The following is a 22,267-nucleotide window of genomic DNA, read 5'->3' as shown; positions in this document are numbered from 1 at the left end:
TGCTTTCAGTCTAGGTGGGGATCTTTGAACCCAGTATGGTACCTTTGGGTGATGAGGCAGGAGAAAAGTAGACTTTCATTACTTGTGGGGAGTGGGGGTTACATGGAGGAGTATATGTGTAAACAGTGTTGGCTTTACAGCTTATCCTAACACTCGAGAGGCGCTAGGGAAGGGCAACTTGGATGGGTCTGGCTTCCCGTTCCCACCCACAGCTACCTCTACCTCTATCCCTTAAGTCAAGGGTAAAGGGCTCCCTATTCCCCTTTTCTTTGACTGTAGCACCTTCAAGTCTATTCTCGCCCAGTTCTTCCAGTGGCTATAGGTTCCTGAGGCTGGAACCCTGCCTCCTTCCCACCCTCCCAATGCCTTTCTTCATCCTTCCAGATTGAATTCAGAGTCATCTCCTCTGGGAGACAAAACCCATTCTCTTGCATAATTAATAGGGTCTGAAGGAAGGAGAGTAAGCTTTATGTGCATTTCTTGAATAGAATCAGCAGGTTACCTAGTCTCAGTCCTTTCTCTTAGGAGGATGTCAGAGAGGTTGTCCTATGAATAGGATTCTAAGCCCTGAAATCGTGACTATCTTTGATTTGAAGAAATTGAACAGTTCATTAAGACTTTTGGGAATTGCAGCTTTGGGGAACCTGAACCCTTTGTTCTACAGATTGTGATACACAAACCCTATGTTCCAGACCCTAATGGCTGAGGGTTGCCAGGGTTGCCATGGGATGGATTGGGTTTGGTATTTTTATAAGTGGCATTAACTCATTTAGCAAGTATGTGTTGACATCAGGTGGGCAGGGAGGACAGCAAGAGATGTCATGCCTTGGAGGGCTTTGTGGGGCCAAGTACTGGATGGTAGGAAGTGATCACATGTCGTTTGGTGCTCATGGTCAGCCTGTGAGTGGAGGGCAGCTGCAGCCAGGAGCAGCGCTCTACACCAGGAGGAATGCAGAGCTGGTGGTTTAGTGCTCAGAGTTCTTTCACTATTACTTGTTGAGCCCCTGTTAAGTGCCAAGACTGTGCCAGCTGCTGAAAACACAACAGTTCCATATGACATGTACTATAATCAGGAAAGTCATTGCACTACACTGGAGTACACAAAGGAGGAGCTCCTGACTCAGATTGGGGTAGCTATGAAGGCCTCTTTGAGGGTGAGAAGTCCACACCAAGACCCGAGTGCAAGTAAGAGCAAGTAAGTATAGGGGACAAGATGGCACACTAAGGTTAAGAATGCAGTCTCTTGGACCGAATAGGCTGCTTTGAATTCTACTTCTGTCACTGACATGTATAATTTTGACCAAGTTTCTCAAAGTCAATGTCCCTCAATTTTTATCTGTGTGAAATTGGATTGATAGGTTACTTTTACTATACAGAGTTATGGTGTTAATATCATCATTGTTCTGTGTGGCACCTCACTGGGGGCAGGCACAGCCAGCATGCTGTGGGCAGTTTGGAGGGAGGACAGTGGGGAGAGAGAGAGAAAGAATAGTGTCTGCTGGTTCATCCTGGCTCTTCCTTTCTTTGGAACTTGTGTCACTTCTGTTGAAACTTTAGAAGTCCAATGCACTTTAGCCTCCAAACTGGTTCACCTCTTACCCTGGTGGATGAAGGAGTGGGCTCCCCAACTTTGGTGGAGTATATTTGGAAAAAGAAAAATAAATGAAGTCTAGCCTTAGCCTGACAGTTCAGAGACTGGGTCACCAGAAGCAGTTTGGGGAAGCAGCAGACGGATGAGGTGCTGCTGGTGGAGGCCAGTGCCTTTGTAGCTGAGCTGTTTGAGTTGAGGAGGGCAGAGGGAAGAGGAGGGGGAACATACTTGGTGTTGGAGTGTCCCAAGGTCAAAGGGTTAAAGAAAAAACCACCAGTTAATGCATTAAGGATTGAATGAGTCTAAACGGGGCAATACAGAGGGCTGGAGGAGGGTGTTGATTTTGGTACAAGGTGTGGAGAAAAATGGCAGAAGTTGGGCTTTTCTTTGCCCATGGTAATGAAGTGACTGGCTAATGAGGCTGCCCTTCGAGCCGGGATGGGAGGTCACTTAGGGCAGGCTCCTCATCCTCTGCTCTGCCTGCCTGTGGGTGGGGGGTGCATCTGACAAAGACTCCTTATTTCAGCCAGTCTGATGGCACCGCACAGGGTCCTATGTGGTTTCCTAGCACGTCAGGAATTCCACCAAGAGGCTGGGGGGTGTGGGAGGTCCCTCATTAGTTGTGGAGAGAGAAGAGTGGAGGAGCAGCTGTCATCTGAGGGTGTGAATGTATTCCAGCACTCATCATCTTGGCTCGGGCTGGGGTAATTGGAGATGTTGGATTGAGGACTGTTTGTGATTTGATGTGTTCAGGGGTGCAAAGAACTGTTGTGACTTCGAGCAGAGATGTGTCTCAGGTTTATTCAGAGTGGCTTTTAGCAAAGGAACCCATTCTCCATGCTGTGGTTCTCAGTTCGTTGTTAGGCAGTTTAGAGGCTCTGAGGTCCCTCTTCCTGGCATTCAGAAATTCTGTTACAAGTAATAGTAGACTCTGGCCTTGCAGGAATAGTTAAGATTGTGACTAATAGGATTAGGTGAGATAATATATGCAAAGTGCTGGGTAAACAATACAAGTCTCTTCTAATGGAAGAGATTATTGTAATGTTGTTTTTAAAGTCAGCATCTCTTTTCTGGATTGCTCAAAGCACTTATTCATTCCAACTGGTTAATCTTTCCTCTATCCCTGGGTGGGAGGCTGACATTTAATAGCCCCCTTTGTATGTAAGATCAAACTAGAGTTTCCAACAGAACCTCAAATCTTAAGTTTGAAACCAAATCAGTGGAGTCTAAGTCCGCAGCTTGGATCTCCAGATATGCCTTGGATTCCTCGTTCCTGCAAATAAAGGTGAAAGGGAAAGGGAGGGATCATTAAAAAAATTTTTTTTCACAGACAACTACAACTATGTCAGACAAGATTGTTGTAGTCAGGATTTTGAGAGACCTGTGAATCTGACATCCATTTTCCTCTGTGAAGCCACAGAGTCCCTGTTGGCAATGAGGCCTGATAGAAGCTTGAGAAACAGAAGGCTAATCAGGGTAGGTCTGGGTTACAGAGAAGCCGAGAGGGAGCTGGCAGGGCTCTTAATACTGTTCCATTTAGTCTGTGGCTGGTGTTATCTAAGGTCCCAGATTCTGCACCACAGTGCCAACTTCTGGCACATACCAGTGCAAATCCATTTGCCACTCTGACGTGTTCCAGGAAGTGTCAGGGGGGCCCACATGTGCTTGTATTTTTCAGGTCCCTTGGTGAAACCCATGGAAGTGAGTTCAAGAACTTCCATGAGTGTCTGGCTTAGGCCGGTTTCATCACAGAACAGGTACTGTAGCTTACATTTGGCAGGATGGCATCTGGGCAGATCAACTTCAGGTCAGCCCTCTAGTCAGGGGACGCATAGGCCTCCTGGCCCACCTTTGTCACTTCTGAAGTCTGGTTTCACCAGTGTAGAGCTGGTGCAGAGAGGTTGTTTTTTCACATCAGTAGATAAGGCACTTCAGGTTCATCAAGACCTTTTTCCTCAGCTCATGCTTTCCTGTCTCTGTGTACTTGGTCATGCACAAGGTCCTGAACCCTGTCAGGAGAAGCATATGCTGAGTTGGTAAGCTCCTCCTTTCTCCAGTGGCAGTAATGTGGGCTCCTAAACTTAAAATTCTAGAGGTCATTCAGGTGTGCCAGTTAGGAGTCAAGTACTTGTGAGAGAACCAACAGGCTGAACCATATAGGTTATATGCACCATTGGGTCTCAAATTTGAGCATGATTAGAATCCCCTGGGGCCCAGTTTGGTGGCCCCACCTCCAGAGTTTCTGATTCAGCAGGTCTAGAATGTGGCCTTAGTAAAGTTCTTACATGTTCCTGCTGGTGATTTGGGGACAACACTTTGAGAGCCACCAGTTTACTGTTGGGGTGAACAAGTGCATCTGACTTTTTGGAGATTTTGGTACAGTGGGGATGGAGGATGGAGAGGTTTTGAATCCACTGGGGGAGAGAAGTGGTTCAGAAATACGGTGCTGTAGGTGTACCAACCTAATTTGAAAACTGAGAAAATGTTAAATGATTAAGGGAGGATGCTGACAAATCTGTCTCTTACCTTCTCTAGGCTGGCTCTGGTCCTTCCTGACTATCCTAGAGAGAGAGAGGAGCCGGACCTGGTGTGACCCTGGCTGGGTCACCATGGGCATCTCTTCCCTTCACTTCTTATTCTGCCCTCGTGGGCAGCAGTGAGCTCAGAAAGGCTGCATTTTATTTGAGGAAGCCTCTCTATAGTCTGGGTGGGGTCTGTGATATAAAGAGCAAGACCTGAGCTGGAGGTTCCAGGCATCAGCCTCAGCACTATCTCTAATGAGCAGTAACTGAAGTCCCTTTACTTTGCTCAAGGGTGAAGTGAGGGTTGGATCAGTTCTCCAGGGCCCTCTGAGCTCTGATATCCAGGGTACTTTAAGGCCACCATTCCTCCCAAGGGCCAAAACCTTCTGCTTGCTAGTTATTTGCTTTTAATTTTTTTATATGTGTTAGAACTTCTGTTCATAAGCAGTACTGATCAGAACCCCATCCAGAGACTGGTTTGCCAAAAGTGAAACTAGAGAACGGTTTGGAAATGGCAGTAACTTTTCTTTATAAAGATTTTTCTGGCCTCTGCAATTATGCTGCTTCCGTGAAACCTGTGTTCAGAGAAGGATGACTAAGCATCCTTTTTGGAGCCTGATCTCTTTATACCATCGCATTCGACTGCAAGGCTTCACAGGCTGTCTGATAAGTTCTCATTTCCAGGGTGCTCAGTATTGTTTATCATTCCACATTCTCCATTGCCTGGCACAGTGCTCATGGTAGGCCTGTGTCAGGATCTGCTGGGTGGATGCAGTAGAGGGTTGTGTCCATGTACCTCTTCTCATTTCCTTCAGTCTCTCCCTTCCTTCTTCTTAACTTCATATAATTGTCCTCCTGTGCCCTCCTTCTCCTTTTCCTCGCTCTGTGCTCATTTTAACTCCTCTCCACTCTGGCTGAGCTGACGATTGATGTTTGTACATCAAGTGTGTTAGGGATTGGGGTGTGCCTGAGGGGATCATAGAAAGCCCTTTTTAAACCATCTGTGTGAGGGGCATATCCAGAGCTCCCCAGTCCTTTTCCTTTTCCCTTCTCTCCTTTGCCCACTTTGTCTAGGCTAGTTGTGAGTTACAGAATATTTGTACTCTCCGAGGGGAGTTTACTGTTCATCAGATTGGATTTGACCCTGTCTGCAGTCTTTATTTCCTGCTGTTTGTACTGGCAGGCTAAAAGGACCTCCTGGCTTAGAGAGAAACAGCTCATCCTGCCTCAGAAGCATTGTCTTCCCTGCCTCTCCAAGCTCTGTATGAAGGGGCAAATGGAAGATTTCCTAGCCTTGGCTAATTGTCAGCCCCTCTGATCCTGCCTGGGTGGCTTTGAGGCAGCCCAAGGTCTTCATTGAAACAGGGAAAGATTGAGGTTGATTTAATTCACTTTAAGAGAAAACAAGACCTTTTGATGATTCCATTAATTTCCTCCCTCTTGTTAGCAGTAATTGGAAATTCTTAACCTGCTTTCTCATTTCCCCCTCACTACCCTGCTTTAATCCGAGGCAGCTGGATATTGCACTGTGCTTTTTCACCCACTGAAAGAGCAGTTTGAAGATGATTTTAATGACTGGCTTTGATAGTACTTCCAGAAGCTGAGACTGTTGCTCTGCTTAAGTTCACACCCACCTGAGGACCTCCATCTTGCTTACCTTGCTCCTATGAAACTGTTTTGTTCTTGGTGTGCAGGTGGGAAGGGGGTCCCCATGAGAATGCTGTCTTGTCCCAGGCAGTGTATCACTCAGTGTTTGTAGATCTCCTGGGGTTTGGTTCCAGTTCTGAGTGGTTTGCTTGGCACCTTCTCTCTGCCCTGGTGAAAGCACAGATACCTAAACAGGAGAGGTTCCAGCAGTGTGGGCTACCCACAGACCTCAGTTACTATTGTTTCTGAGGCCTTCTTTCCCTGTGTTTTTATGGTTTCAGTGCCTGTTCTGTGCTCTCACTTTCTTGGCTCTAAAGAAGAATAAATAATATGAAACACCTCTCGAGGTCAGAGAAATAATGGATAGCAATAGATTGTACCAGCCTATCACTTTTGGCAGTTGACAAGATGTAAACCATTTTCTTGAATATCACAAAATATATTGGTGTCCTCATAATAAACTTAGCACAGCCAGTAAATGATAAAGCTGGGATTTGAACCCAAGTCCTCCCATTGCAAATCAAATACTGTACTTTTTTGTACTACATTTTTTTTGTGTGTGTGTGTATGTGTAACACTGACTTCCCTATGCCATTGTCTTCAGCATTATTTCAACCATTTCAGTGTTAAAAAGCTATTATATACACAGTGGGCCTCTGCCAGGAACTGAGGGCCTCACAGTCTAATTGGGGGAAAGCAAGACAGAGTATATCTTTGTTCCCCTTGAGTGGTTCAGGTACTGAGTGCTATTAGAAAGAGGAGAATTGACGCTGACATCATCCAGGAAGGCTTCCAGAAGAACAGAGACTTACACTGGGCCTGATGAGGAGGCATAATTCAAATTGAGAGAGAGTTGGAAAGGAGAGTTTGGTTGGTATTTGGCTGCTTCAGCCTCAGGGATACAGAGAAGGTAATGAGATTTGGTACCTTCATCAGGCTTAGAAAACCAACATCCTTTGGGGTGATGCTTTTCCAACTTTACTGAGCTTTCAAAGTCAGATTTGTACACTCTATGCCCACGAAGAATCATTCAGTTGGACTGGGGTGCAGCCTAGCAATCTGCATTCTTTAAAAAATTTTTAATAATATCAAAGTCTCCCAGCCTTTCAGTTCTTTTGCCTGAAGAAAAGAAACCATGGGTATAGGGTTTCATTTGTTCCCTTTCTGGGGCGGAATCTGTTTAACCAGCTGGCCCCATGGGTCTGTTGTGGGTGGTGAGAGTGGCCCACACTTTGAGAAACACTGTACCCTAAGGAATGCGGGTGCCCTCCATGTTGCAGGAACATTAGGGATCAGGGACCTGGGTTTTCCCATCATGGAGGTCCTCTCCTGAGGACTAAGTGTGTAGGGTAAACTGAGGAAGAATAGGAGTGGGTATTAAATGCCATTAATTGACTGCAACTGGATCAGTCTGGCTGCTACTTTGATTTGGAGGCAGGTTATGAGGCCATTGAGGCTAAGTACCTGTAACACAAAGTCCATGCCCAGAGTTACTGCATGGTCCTCTGACTGTTGTTAAGTGTGTTTTTATAGTTGCTGTTAGGTAGCTTAGCTTTCAGTTGAGTGTGTTTTGGTAGGGGGTGGGGTTGGGGATCAGTCAGTGAGTAGGTGGAAACAGGTCTAGGATTCAGGGTGATATATACTGAGAGCCCTAGAAAAGGTAATCCCTTGTGTCCCATAGGATTTGGCAGTCTTAGTGATTCCTGTAATTTTTGTCTGTATTTTGGGACCTCACGGGTCCTAGAATGATTGTGAAGATGAGGATAATTACCAGGTTATCAAAAACCCTGTTAAGAAATGACAAGCCTTGGTTTCGTGGTGTAAAATACCTAGCATGAAAAGAATTAACACTTAAATGTGCAGTATGTTCCAGGAAATAGCCACCTTAAAGTACTACTACCCCATTTTCAAATTTTTATTGAAAATTCTCAAACATTAAAAAATACAGAGAGTAATATCATATCTGGGTCCTTGTTACCCAGATTTAATATTTTGACCTATTAGCTTCAGATCTTTTCCTCCAAAGGTAACCAGTATCCTAAGTTGATATATATCCTTCTAACCACATTTGTGTGTATTTTTACAAACTTAACACATGTATTTACATGTATTTTGTACATTATATGTACAAGTCTTACATGCTTATACATGGATTCCTAAGCAATATAGTGTATTTTATGTTTTAAAATGTGTGCAGTCTTCCATAACTTCCTTTTTAAAATTAAATTATTTTTAATTAGAATATAGTTGATACACATAGCCTTCCTTTTTCTCACTCAGTATTGTTTTTGAGAGCTAGTCATTTTGATAGGCTTGTTTTACTTACACTATAGCGTTCTATTGTGTTAATACAGTATGCCAAAATATTTGTAACCATTCTCTCCTTGATTGGTATATAGGTAATTTCAGTTCTTCACTGTTAGGAACAATACGGCAAGTAACATTCTTGTACATGTGTGCTAAGCATGTATACAAGATTTCTCTGTCAAATACACCAAGCGGTGGAATTGCTAGATATTAAAAGTACACAATTTAACTTTGTACATATTGCCCGCTAGCTCTCCAAAGTAGTTGTATCAGTTTACATCACTAGCAATGTATAAGAAAATTCTTAGTTCTTCAGCTGGTTTTGCAAATAAACCATAAAATGGTATCCCCATGTGGCTTTAATCTTGTATTTCCTTTATTACCATCCCCCAATTTGTAGACTATTTTAACGTTCTGGGTGGTTCTCCGGGGACCTTGAGATCCTTTCAGGAGTTTGACAACATTGAAACTATTTTTATATTAATACTAAGATACTATTTGCCTTTTTTGCACTCATTCTTTGACAGGTGTGTATTAGTTTTCACAGGCTTCACAATGTGTTGACACACTCTTAATGTTTACTGTTAGATTTTAAGTGAATTTACAAATAAATAAAAATTTTTAAGTTTTACTTTAATTGTGTCACACAGGCAACTCTTTGGGGGTCCTCAGTAATTTTTAATACCAGAAAGGGACCTGTGAACAAAGAGTTTCAGAACCATTGCTGCTTTACACTGTCAACTTTATTGATATTTTTTCCTTTCTGGAATGTTTTCTTTGACTTGTTGAAGAAATTCTTAACAAGTCTCATAAAGATGGGCTCTCATATTCTTTTGTAGAATGTATTTTTGTGGATGACCATTGACCAGGTCCTTTGGCCACTAAGAATAGTTTAATTTTACACCTTCTCCGTGTGTGTGTGTGTGTGTGTGTGTGTGTGTGTATGTGTGTACACATCCTTGAGATTGTGTACTCTCATTTTGTATCCTTGGGTTTACTAGTTCATTGCAGCTTGCTGTCCAGAGGACCAGAACTCAGCAGCAATGGATTCTGGAAGGATATCCCCTCTCCAGAGCACCCAGTTTCCACTGAACACTTGAGTTTGTGTTAGCATAGAAGCACCCGAACTCTTCTTCCTGTTTGTATCTGTGCTGAGGTAGGTGGGTAAGCCAGCAGCCAGCAGGTTCAGTACAGTCAGGAGTATAAATGATGGCCCCCTTCAAGAAAAAATAAACACTGCTGACATTTAAGGCCTCATCATCCTTTACCAGACTTGGTTCCTCTGTCTCCATTGTCTTCCCCACCTCCTCCCCTCAAACCTGTCATCTACGCTGCTGCCAGAGTAACTCTCAAAATCTCAGGCTTTTTCAAGATCTTAAAACAATTCCTTTCCTTAAAAGAAAACAAACTCAGGCCTCACTATAAAGTTCATATGACGACCCACACTCCTCAACAAAACAACACTGTCTGTGCTTTCAGCTTTTTCTCCAGCCACTTCCCTATCCTGTGCTGTCCTGGAACCTCACCAAGCATTTTATTCCCGTAATACACCATGGAATGTGCCCCCAGGGCCTTGCTTATGCTGTTTCCTCCCTCTCAAATGTTGCTTCCCATTTCTTTGTTAGGGGAAGAGCCTCTTTGATTCTCAGACGCCACAAAACTCAGCAAGTATGAATTCTGCAAGGGTGATTCCTTTTTCATCTTATTCTCCCCAATGACAGCCTTTCCAGTTTGAAAGGAAAACTCAGAGTTAATTTCTATTAGACTCTGTTTCACCTGTGGTTTTGGTGGGAGCAGCTGCTACCTCTCCATCTCTTCCCCAGTAGATCCTTCTCATAAATCCTGTTTATGGGAATGGCCCCTGTCATTTTATAACCCAATTCTTTAGTGGGTACAGGAGAAGGGATTCTTTTTTGTGGTTAAGGAGCTGAGGTAGACATCCTCATTGTCTTTCAGCATATCTTGCCTGCAGGGAAGGAATGCACTGAGCAGACAGATGGAAACACCTTGTCCCTCACTTTCCCTACCACCAATGAAGTTACTGGTCATTTTGAAAAAATGACTTCAATTTAAACTGACTGGCATATTTAAAAAGAGGCACATGAGTTGGCATGTGTGCTGCATCAGTACTATTGGCAGGAAGGCCCTGCATGGGGAAAAAATGATGGATGGTGCATTTTTCCCCATATAGCCACACCCAGCCTCCTGTCTAAACAGTACAGTTTCATGAACTCTAGGAATCTGTTAAAAGGTGCAAATTGGGTAGGTTAACTTGTATTTCCTGAAAGAGCTTAATAGTGAAATCCACTTGGGTATGAAGAAAAGGGGCCCTTTCTGCTTGGAAAGACTGCAGACCTCAGTGGCCTGCGATGATAAGAGGGCTGGGGTGGAGATCTGAGAAGGAGGAACACCCTGCAGGAGGGACTCAAGTCAGAGTCTGTAAGATTGCAGGAACCGTCTTCACATTGTCATTGCATCTCAAAGTTGACTTTTCTTTGGCAGCTTGTTTATGGCCTTTCATTGAGAATGTTCACTACATAGTTGGGGAAAGTAAGACAGCAAGAGGGCTGTAGAGGTATTCCTTGGCTCACATTGCTATGGGCAAAAGCTTAAGTTTGATCTGTGGCACACGCCTGCTAGTCCATGCAAACAGGCAGGATAGATATGAATTCTCGAGTTCAGGAGGAGGGGCTTATGCCAAAGAAGTGCGGTTGCAGCACTTTAGAAATGCTGTATTACTAGCTATGGAAACATTAGGTTTTCTTACAGACATGGCTCTGAGAGATTTCCTTGGTGGGTGATGCTTTTCTTTCTTCTTGAATGTTTTTCTTGAGCGTTCTTCTTCATACTGTTAATGTTGCTATAATGTTTGATTAGTAGTGGTTTTAGAAGTAAAATATGAGTAGTAGATAAGCCTCTGTTGCAGATCAAGCAAAATGATATGAGTTTCTCCTTCTACCCTAGTGTCTCCCCATGCCCTATCCCCAAAAAGCCAGGCACTCTGGAATATGTGAGAAAACAGTCCTTAAAATTAAACCAAATACATGAAATACAAAATTATCCATCAAATTTTTTAAAAAAGGAATGTGGTTATTGCAAAAGGATTTTATCATCCACCAAAGGAGTCACCATGCAATTGTTTTTAAATAGCAAGTGTTCCTGGTATATGTAAAATATGATTGCATTAGCCCCCAACTATCCTTGAAGGTGTGTGAGAGAAAAAAGAGCTCTCAGTGACACCTCAGGCAGGATCAAATGAAGCATTTGGTTGGGCCTCCAGCTCTGAAAACTGCTGAGTTCTACACCTGGCCGTGAAGATTTGCCTCCTTTTCTTCCCTGAAGCCCTTGTCTCTCCTGTTCCCTGTACAGCAGGCTTCTTTGCCAAGGATGAAGAACCTCGATGTCAATCCTTTCTCTCTGCCCTGGCAGGGAAGCTATTCTATTTGTTTTCCAAGAAGGCCTTTTGTATTTGGTGAATTTTTTCTTTCCTCTTATGGGAAGTTGCTTCATCATTTCCCAAAAACATACTGCACCTCTTGTTTAAACAGGGTGCCCTTGAAGAGCTCTGGAGCGTGAAGAGTGGGGGCGGGGAGATGAGGATGGGTGTGTTGTGAAATCTTTTGTTTGACACTTTGATGTGAACTGGAGTGCTGGCTGTCTGCAAGCAGAAGTCTCAGTTTGCCGGACTGGGTTCAGTAGTTGGGTGTGGGGAGGAAAAACTTGCTGGGAACCAAGAGCTCAGATCCTTTAAGCATTTGATTAGTTTGTATTGTAAGAGGTATTGGCCCTTCTGGACACAGCCTCCATCAGGTAGGTTTGTCCAATGCCTTAAATGTGCCCAGACTGGTGATGGTGGGCTCTCTACCCTTTTGAGATGCTCGTGGTACCCTGGAGAGGAAGGACCAACTCATATGTAGCAGTGTGAACGAAACGGTATGTAATACAAAAGATTGTGTAGCCATGGGTGCTTTAGTCCAGAGGACAGAAATTCCTGTAGAAGAGAGCACCAAGATTGGGCCTTGCACTGTGGGTTGGGTTTGAGTTCATAGAGGGAAAAGTGGAGGATATTAAGGAGAGGGAGTTGAGAAGAGCCAGAAGGCTGGTGTGAGGCTGTGATCATGAGTGAGTGAGGCCAATGGGAGTAGCCTAGTGGAACTTGACGTTGGAGAAATGGGACAAGCCAAATTGTGGAGAGCCTTGCATATCCAGCTGAAACATTTAGACTTGTGGAAAGAAATTGGCAGCCTTTCAAAGATTCAGAGAAAAGAACATCACTAGGAAAAATGTGTTTGGGGGTAAGATTTGTCTGCCTGGGTGAATTGGAGTATGTTTCTGGGTGGGCAGTAGGAGGAAGCCCCAACTACATCCATGTTCTTTGAAGGAAACCATGCTGTTAGGTACCTGGAGAGAGAAATGGCCTAGGAGCAGGCTTCTTCTGTCTTACATGAGCATGGTCCTATAATGCCTGTGCCTCTGCAGCCCCTCCTGCGAGGGTATCACAATTCAGACCATACGGTTGTTGCTGGCTGAGTAGGACCTGCTATTGGGTGCCACCCCAAGTAAGTTCTGACCATTTGAGGCCCTGTTCAGTGTGGAGGCGATGTCCCCTGGTGGGCTGAATGGGGCCAGGCATAATGTGCAAGAGTTTTCAGGTCTTCAACTGGTCATTTAAGGATGTGATTGGCCAGGGATTATTGCTTAGGTCCAGGTGAAAACAGTTACTTCATGCCCAGTCAGCAGTAAGAGTGTTGCCAAAGTCAAATACTATTATCCCTGTTCCCTGCACCCCCATAACAATTTTAAATAAATAATTTGGGTAACTTTGGATTATAAGTAAAATCAAGGAAGACCAGTCAAAAAGCACTTTTCCTAATAGAATATGTATCTGGTAGTTGCTCTTAGTGAAAAATGGAAATTTGGAAAATAACTGTTTGTCAAGGTTGTATCAGTTGGGGCAAACAAGCATAAACATGTTATGCTTACCCCAGATCTATTAATTCCCAGTGGAAGGTGGGAAAGGTAAATGATTGCTAAGGGAGGTACTTGTCTAGTTCTTTAAAGTCAGAAAATGAATGACATTTTCAATACCAGCTGCTGTGCCCTGGCCAGGCCTGCCACTCCCACCTGACCCACCCCAAGCTCCCTGGCACAGAACCATGGCATGACCAGTGCAATGTGTCTTCTGCTCTGTGAAGTGAGCAGTTACTCTTTGGGGATCATCCCAGCCTGTTGCCAGGCTGGGGTGCAGGCCAGGAAGAGACTGCTGTCAGCTTTGGCTCTCTCTGCTGAGGACTTGGGGCCCTTGCACAGGAGAGGTACTAGGAGAAACAGTGTGGAGCCTTGACTCTTAGGTGTTCACTTCATGTTTTTGCCTAAAACACCAGTGCTTTCTTACCCTTTTCAAGAAAGCTGCAAGAAAGCTGAATTGCTGGTAGATAAACTGCTAAACTAGTCTCTGTTACAGAGTAACAGGGTATTCCCTAAAACAGGGCTTGACTTTGATGGCACAGCCCACATTTGCAGAAGGCCCATAGGTCTTTGTGTTTGTTCTTTTTCGTCCCTCTGAGAGGTTAGGCTAGCTGGGAAGATTGAAGGGGGACAGCTTGGGAGAGAACGTAGCAAGCCCAGAGTTCAGAATCAATTGCTGTGCAACTTCAATGCTCTTTTAGGTATATGGTTTCATTTGGTTTTGCAGAAAGGCTGCAGATACAAAGGGGCCAACCCCAGAGGACATTACCCATTTGCTTGGCATACATGAGGCACACTGATTCTGTTTACCATAGGCCAAGTTGCTTCCAGTTGGGGAAGAAACTATTCTGCTAACATTATTCCACTGCAAGGTCTGGCTAGAGCCATCCGCAAAGACTCTGAGGGATCCCTGATTGCCCACATGACAAGCGTTTTCCATCAACAAGGCAGAGAGGCTGGGAAACCCAGGATGATCTGTCATCCTGAGTAACAGGCCTGCGGCAGGTGCTGACTAGCTTGACTCTCCTCTGTGCAGTGGAAACCTTTGAGCCCTGGAAGCCATTGTGTGTGTGTGTCTCTGGTCTTGGACAGATTCCTCATTTAAGTCTGGGATTACTTAAGAATGTATTTTCTCTTGGTTCACCAAAATGATTTTGCGTTAAGGGAATGAGGGGGCAAGGAATCCAAATTTGATAAGGTGGTTTTTTTGAATCAGTGCTGAGCAGTCAGCTTTTAAGCTTTGTCTCAAGGACAGCCTGTACTCTGGTACCTTGTAAAGGGACACCCCAGTTACCTTTGTGTAGTGAATTTGGACTTTTGTGCAGCAGCTGAGAAAGAAGCTCTTGAACAGTCATGAGCGTTGACCGTCTCACTCAGCAGTGTCACCTTCTGCATGGCCATGTGTGCTGGAGCAGTAATGGGAACTTTTGGACCTTTATTTTTTAAGGATAAGTTGAAAATGGAAAAATTGACATTGCTGATGGTAGTTATAAGAAGGATAGGGTAGGCCTTACAAAGTTGATATAATTGAGGAAAAGAAAAGATTTTGAAATCCAGTGAACATGCCAGAAGTGGGGAATATTAGTGTCAGTTGAATACTCACTGACTGTAAATCAATAGCCCTGCTTGATTGTGAAGAGGAAAGAACACAGAGTTAAAGAATAATCTATAAGACACCCAAGTTACCATGTCCAAGATTGTATCTAAAAGGCAGAGTATCATTAGGCATTTTACAATCTTGTTTGGCTTTCTGAGAACAGACTTCCTTATAATATGTAAACATATTGTTTGACTTCAGCAGTTTGCGGGCCTTTTCAGGGAAATGGAGGGATTGCCTATAATATAATAGTCTGATACCACCAAGTTGCCCCAAACAAGCCCTCTTTGTAAGTGTGCAATGCTCTTCCAGAACTGTGAGAGGCTGTCCTTTGGAACACAATCCATGTCAATCTACTCTCTTGTGTAATTAATGCCTTTTCTCCTAGGTTGTAGTCACTTATATGCTAATTTCTGTCAACTTCTTTCCATTGAGGTACATTTAATCTATGATTTTAAGCTGTCAGATGGTCTTATATTTAAAAGGCTAGGCTGCTCAAACATTGCTAACCTTCTCTAACTGTTAAAGCCCCAAGTTTATAGGGGGCAGGTAAGAGACTAACAACCACCAAAAAATAAGCCAGCTTCTAGTCTGTGAACTTGTCCATATTCTCCAGTCTCAGTCCCTAACTTTGTGGGAATAGAGTTCTTATATGTGTGTGCTTTAAGCAGTTCAATTTTTAAGAAAAAATTACCAGTGTCCCACATCAGAGCACTATTGTAAAAGAAAGAGAAAAATCTCTTTAATTACAGCAGTTTTGGTGCTTCTCCCATGGTTGGCTGGCCCGACAGTGGAGTTGATAAGCATACAGTATCTTTCATATTTGCCATTACAACATGTTAATTAAGAGAATTCAGCTGTGGCACCAGCTGGGGATGTCTGGCTTTGTCAAAGATTGCAATTAGATGCTTTATTTTCTATTTTCTTTTTCCCCTTTCAACTTTGGTGAAATGCCTGTGAGTAGGGGCTTTTAGTCTCAACAGTATAAATACTTTAATGTGCCTAATTATGTAATCATACATTTACATTCCTCTGTGTACACACACACATCGTTTTATGGATTTTTATCCCCTTTTCTGGTACATGAAACATCTGGCCCACTTTTTGGTTGGTGTGGTGGAGCCAGACTCCAAGCATTGGGCAGGAAGAGGGGGAGCACCTGAGGCAGGTAGTTATTTTCCTCTGATTATGATCTGCTCCTCTGCCCCTGCCCATTTGACCCTCTATGGGCATGGTCCTTTATCTCTCAAAACATTAGCATCTCAGTAGTTTCTCACAAAGTCAAGGTCATTTATATAAAATTGGACTTTGTATCTTTCCATTAATGTGCAAGTACGTGTGTAGAGTTATTTTTCCCAGTCCTCTGTTCCAGGCAGGCATAGGGCATGAGCCTGGACATGAGAGCTCATGCATGCAGGCACAATGGAACCCATTGATGTGTGGCATTCAGCCTGTGCAGAGAGGTCCTGCGACCCCAGCTATTAGAACCAGGACCCGGGAGCAGCTGCTTTCTGAGCTCCAGTCTTCCAGGGATAGGCCATCTGTTGCCATGTGAGAGAGCCCTGGGAAAGAAATTGACTGCAAGATAGCTTTGGGTTCCTTTTCTCTGCTCCAGTCCCTCCAGTTCTTTCCTGGCCCCACTCACCTAGGCAAACAAGAAGTGCAATAAATCTGCACTGGAAAACTCACATTGTTTTCCCCTCTGTCTTTCCCTGTTTCTACCATACCAGCACACCCATTAAAAAATAGTTTCCAGAGTAGACAGGAAGATTTATATGACTGACTTCTTCACTGGATTAGTGCTATAAAGTAGACTTCCATTTTATTACTAGTAAATGACTTTGCATTTTAGAACTAGAAGGGTCCTTAAAATCCCATTTTATGGAAGAGGAACCCAGGATTTTTCATTCCTTAATCTTATATTCAGGACTCTTCCTGTTTGGCGCCAGCAGATACCTTTGTGTTCCTTTTCTGCTCTGGTCCCTTCTCTGTTCTAAATGTCCAGCTATCTCCTATTAAACCTGCTTTCCATACACATACACATACCACTTTTACTGCTTCTCTGCCTCTGCCCTCATCTTCCCCTTGCATGTTCTCCCCACTCTCCTTTATCTCAGTCACAATCCCATGGTCAGTCCTGCTGCCCCCTAAAGTACGAGTTCTAACACCATTTCTCCCATCCTCTCTTTTGTCTTCCTCCTTGGATTAATCCTTCTTCAGAACCTCCCATTGTAAGCCAGACAGATTTCTAACATGTGCATGTTATGGTTATGTATTAGACAGCTCCTGGAGAAGTAGGACCTGTATTTTTTTTTCATCTCCCTGTCTTCCCCCACTGCCTGCCACAGTGCTTTGGTACCTAGTAAAAACTTGCTGAAAAGTGAATGGATAAATGTACCCTTTACATGAATTCTGGGAAATAAAAAGAGTAGATATTATTATTATAACCTGGTTGGGGCTCCTTATCTATATTCTCAGAGTCTGAAGTCTGCTCAGGGACAGGACCTTGTATTGTTTGCTCTTGAATTTCTAGCACCAACCGGGCACACTGGTATTTGTTGAATTAACGAAGGAATTCCTATTTGGAAAGTGAAACCCAGAGAAAATAATAATCAACACTTGTAAATGTTTTTTACCTTTTTCTGGGTTAAAGTTATTAAACCCATACTTTGAAAGACAAAAGACTCTGTTTACCTATGTGACCTTTGGACATAGTTCTCTACTGAGACAGAATTGGTGAGGCTGCAGGAGGCAATATCTTATGACCAGGAATCTCAAACTGGTCAGTCCACAATGGCTTGGGTCCAAAGTCAAGGGTCCAAAGACCAAGAGAGGCCAGAGGAGGTGACAGAAGCATGGACTTCAGTGTGACAAATAAAAGCTCGGCTGGGATGACTCCTGACTCTGGCCTGGTCCTGGCCCAAGCTTGGCTGGTCTGTTTTGAGGTGGCTCTGTTTAACGATCAAGGAGTCTCAGCAGCATGCCAGAGCCAGGCCGATCAATACACAGGCTGAAATCAGAGGGGAGGCGGGCCCCAGACTTGGGGTGGGGGGGAAGCTCCTCAGGGCTTGCTGCCCTGCTTTGGACCTCACAGCAGGTTTGAGTGGATTCTTGTTGTTTTTTAAATTCTTTAAAGAGGCTTACAGACGGTTTCTTCAGAGGAAAGCAAGTGGGAAGGATTTGCAGGTCAGCTGTCTTCTCTGCTGCCTGGGAGGAGGAAAGAAGCGCTGTAGCCCACAACCACTAAATTGACCTCCATGGCCCCATCTGGTCTATATCTTTAGAAAAACCCAAATGTTGAAAAGTAGGGAAAAACAAAGATCCCCTGGGAGGATTTGACTCCTCACTGTCCTTGATCAGCTGATGATAGCACAGGGTGTTAAGTTACCCCTTAGGAGATGCAAGGAAAGAAGGCTTGACATGGTGCTTTTCCTGTGGTGGCCGTGTGACAGGGTAATTTAGGATTAAGTGTTTCAAGAAGAGAATCCTATCCCCCCACAAGAGGGAGAAGGAAGAATATCCAGAGGTGTGGACTTTGTAACTTTAGACTTCCATCTCCTGTGCTCACTTGTCACAGAGTCCCTTGTTCTTGTTGGTTCAGAGGCTGTAAAGGCAATACTTACAGCCTTGGCAGCTTCATTCCTTCCCCCACCCCATATTTTCCCTTTTATATTTTCTACTGTCTGTCTGGTGGTAGGGTCAGGCTCACACAGGCTTCCACAAAATGTACAGGGCCCACCCACTTCACAGCATGCCATATAGTCTTGTGGTCAGTTACTCACTCTTGTCTGTCACAAGGAGATGTAGTCACATTTTTCTTCAGCACAGGCCATTCATATCTTTACCCCTCAACTGCTGGTGAGTGTTGTTCCAAGAACTCCAGGGTCTTGCTGGTTACAGGCCATCATGTCAGCTGATTTCTGCTACCATATGTAGCTAGAGTTTGATTATTTCCTTTCATTCTGTGCAGTTGTGTAGGCCTGGGGGAGGATCAGTGCCCTGGTGAGCACCTGGAAGAAGCAAAACTCTGCCTGAGTCACTGTTTGGTACGTGGCAGAGACGCCCTGGTGACCCTGTATATTCTGGGAAGCCGGCAGAAAGGCAGTCCTTTAGTTAGTTATCGGCCATCTCCCCATTCTGTGTCTAGTGACAACCTTCCTTCCGTATATCCCTCTTGGAAGACTTGTGTTTTTAGCTGAAAATGCCCCCATACCTTCTCCTACTTGCAGCTTTGGTATCTGTGATCCTTAAATAGCTCCATTGTTTGTAATGCTCAGAGATTAGCAAAGAAAACTGTCTTGCCTTTTCCCTCTACTTCTCTGGAAAAATGTGGGCCCATTTGAGGTACGAGCTGAGTCCTCTGGGCATAAGTAAACTCACCAGTCCACATTCTTCTCCAAACAGGAATTACTGCAACTTTTGTCAGATGTACCCCATCTCATGTTATACTTTTATAGGTTTTAGGTGAAGTTTTCCAGTGGCATCTGGAGTTGGCCTACAACAGGGAGGAGGGCAAACCAGAGTTTGAATTCAGACTCCTTAATGCTTAGTAGCTGTGTAACCTCAGGCCATTACTCAATTTTTCAAAGCCTCAGTCTCTTCGTCTAAGCAAACTGAGTATTATACCACCTTCCTCACAGGGCAGAAGAACTGAATAAAGTTTAAAGACAGCTTTAAAATGAGTGTCCAGTGTCCTGCATGGTGATCAATGTTAATTCTCTTCCTCACTTCTCCAACAGAGATCATTACATCTGTTGTAAATGTAAATTTGTTTCTTGACGGCCTACTGTGTGTGCATGGCACTAGATTTGGCATTAGGAATTACCATTGGATTGTAGAATTGGAAATGAAACCGCGACTCTGACCTTTGTACCCAAGAGTCCAACCCTGCTTTAAATTCCAAGCCTGGCTTCTAAGTTAGTCATTACCGGTTACCCTTCTGAGGTTAGACAGTGCCTAAAGCAACCAACTGGGGCCTTCCTCCAGAGGACTAGCCTGCATCCTCCTGGAAGTGGGTAGTTCTCAGTGGGGAGAGCCAATGCATGTGCAGCTCAGGTAGATGATAGGGTGAAGGATATGAGATATGAGACCTGGAAGTAGCAATGCTGATGAGTAAAAAATAAACATCATCTGCTTTCTCTTAACCCTTTAACCCTTTAACTACAGCTCCCAAGGGAAACATAGTAGCATTTGTTAATGCACATGGAATGGCCTGGCACCCTAGCTCTGCTCTCATCCTGTCATCCTTGGGGTGTAGGTCATGGCACTGGGTGGGACTTTAGACCCTGGATGGCCCAGGCCTGGAGCAGTAGGATGAAGGAGTGTCCTCCTGCCTGCCCTTCTGTTAACAGTTGTAACTGCGAGAGTGGGAGTGGGGAGCGCAGCCCCAGCTGTAGCCTCCCCACCCAGTCCCTGAGCATTGACAACAGGAGGTGGTGAAGGGGCAACACGCTATATGGAGACCCATTCAAGAGCAGCCCAGGCTGTTCTGTTGAGAAGGGAAGTTGGGGAAAGCGGATTACTGAGGTGGAGCAAGGGGAGAAGAAAGAAAGAGCTCTTGAAGAACTCATTCACTCTGTTCTCTGCCTGTCCCCTCTCCAGATATCCAGAAATTTCTAAAACAACCCTTTTTTCTTTCCTTTGCCAAAGTTTTGCCCCATCCCATTCCAAAGACCAGAGGTAAGGGTTTAGTTTGCTGTGTGAAAATAAATGTGAAAAATTAATTGGTGCCTGATGTGTGCCAGGCATGATACAACACACTTTGAGGTATACAGTTTTATCAGTCCTCCCAAACACTTCATGGAGGTGGGTATGGCTGTAAAGGAGTAAGGCTAAGAAAAGTTCAGGCAGTTGACAAGGTTGCAGAGCAGGCCCCTAGGTCAAACCCAGATTCATCTGTCTCACATCCAAGACCATGCTCTGATCTGTTAAGGCTCTGATCCTGCAAGTTCAGGAGTATATTTTCATGGTCAGGTGCCAATTTAGAGAATAGGAGATGTACCATGCAGAAGGTTCTCTTGGCTGATAATCTGTTCTTGACTCATCTCAAATCAGAAACCATGTGACTCTTTGCCATTAAAAACAGTACAGTCCCTAAGCATAAGATTGTATATCAATGATACCTTAATAAAAAAACAAACAAAACAGAACAGTAGAGTCCCTTGAACATGGGCAAATTTTTAAAAGTCAAGTCAGTTTTCTGCTAAGTATCTACTATCTGCCAGATCCTCTGCCAAGAAGTAGAGATACAAAAATGGGTAGAACAAATGCATGCCCCATAGCTTGGGCGGGTGGTGGGGTTCTGGAGAGATGGAGGTAGGCATGACTGTGAGGAGGTAACTGCAGAGACAATGTGGAATGGAGACAGTTTATAGAGAGGAGTGAAGGTGGTATGATGGGAACACACAGGACTAGTAAAGCTGTTATTGATGCTTAGTGTGTGACAGACCCACTACCAGGTACTCTACCTGTGTAACTGTGATTAATCTGCATACCATACCTTTAGTGTCTTTATTCTACAAATGAGGAAACTGAGAAACAAGAAGCTCTGCCTAAATCCACATTGTGGGTAACTGGCAGAGCAATACACCAACAGGGTGCTCTCCTCCCGGGCCCATGCTGTAAGCTCTACACGGTGCTGCTTCACTCTCCCTGGCAGTTCTCTTGGGGATGGTTTCTTGGAGCCATGACCTTGGAATTAAACCTTGGAAGGTGGGTGGAGTTCCAGTTGACCCAGTGTGCTTTCAGTTCAGGGTTTCTAAGGGGAGGAGAGGGGGGATAAAGCACTTCTTTCCAAAGGACCGAGGACATTGGTGGCTGCTTCCAAGTGACAGAAGTTCTCGTGTTTGGGGCAGGGTGCAATAAAGAAAATATTCTTCCTCCTTGTTGGCTCCGAAACTGCTGGCTGACTTTTCCCTTCTCCTGTGAGGGGTGGGGGGTGAGGGACCCAGACCTAAACAAAACAGACAGGCTCTGAAGGCAGGCCCACCTGTGAGTTGCTGGTCTCCTGGAGCAAGGCTTGGCCTGGGCCTCTCTTAGGAAAGTGGTGGTGAGGCCTGCCTCACAGAAGCTGTAGGGGCAGCCTAAGCCACGGTGTTTCTCTCTGTTCTCCCACCCGAGGCCACACCCTAGGAAAGGCTTGAGCTCCCTGGGCTGGCTGGCTGGCTTCCCCCAGCATGTGGGAAGTTCTCATGAGAATAGGGATCCTGGCTGGACAATGGGCTTCCTGTCTGACTGTTGGGAAGGTTTGTCTTAGAGGAGAGGAAGGTTGCAAATGGCATGAGAAATCATCTCTTCCCTCTTGCCTTAGCCAGTTTTAGCCTCTTGACTATTGAGTGGGGGCTTGGGAAGGCAGAAAGCCAGGGAAATCACACTCCTCTTGTTTCCCTACTCCCATCACACACCCAGGGCAGGAATCTGTCCCAGTGGATGCAGGAGCTTCTGCACAGGCAGGATACTTCTCCTCCAGCCTCTCACATCCTGCGCCCGGTCCAAAACCACAGTGGCTGTAGGGCTTTTTATGAAGGAACGTCATGTAGGCGGGGAGGCCAGTTACCCACCCAACTTCAGACAAATATGCAAATGTCAGAGGAGACATCAGAGGTCATCTGGTTCCTTCATGTACTAAAACTGAGG

At 44.6% G+C, this 22,267-nt stretch overlaps 1 protein-coding gene across 10 annotated transcripts in view; it reads left to right on the top strand.

Moving 5' to 3' along the window:
- SUSD6 (sushi domain containing 6) overlaps positions 1 to 22,267 on the top strand; it is a 117,650-nt gene that overhangs the window by 76,571 nt on the left and 18,812 nt on the right. The gene's annotated exons all lie outside the window — the stretch shown is intronic.

The sequence above is a fragment of the Manis javanica genome, chromosome 8, assembly GCF_040802235.1.
Source record: "Manis javanica isolate MJ-LG chromosome 8, MJ_LKY, whole genome shotgun sequence".
Taxonomy (NCBI): Eukaryota; Metazoa; Chordata; class Mammalia; order Pholidota; family Manidae; genus Manis; species Manis javanica.
Note: the sequence above shows the minus strand (reverse complement) of the source record. Positions and strands in the feature narration are given on the sequence as shown.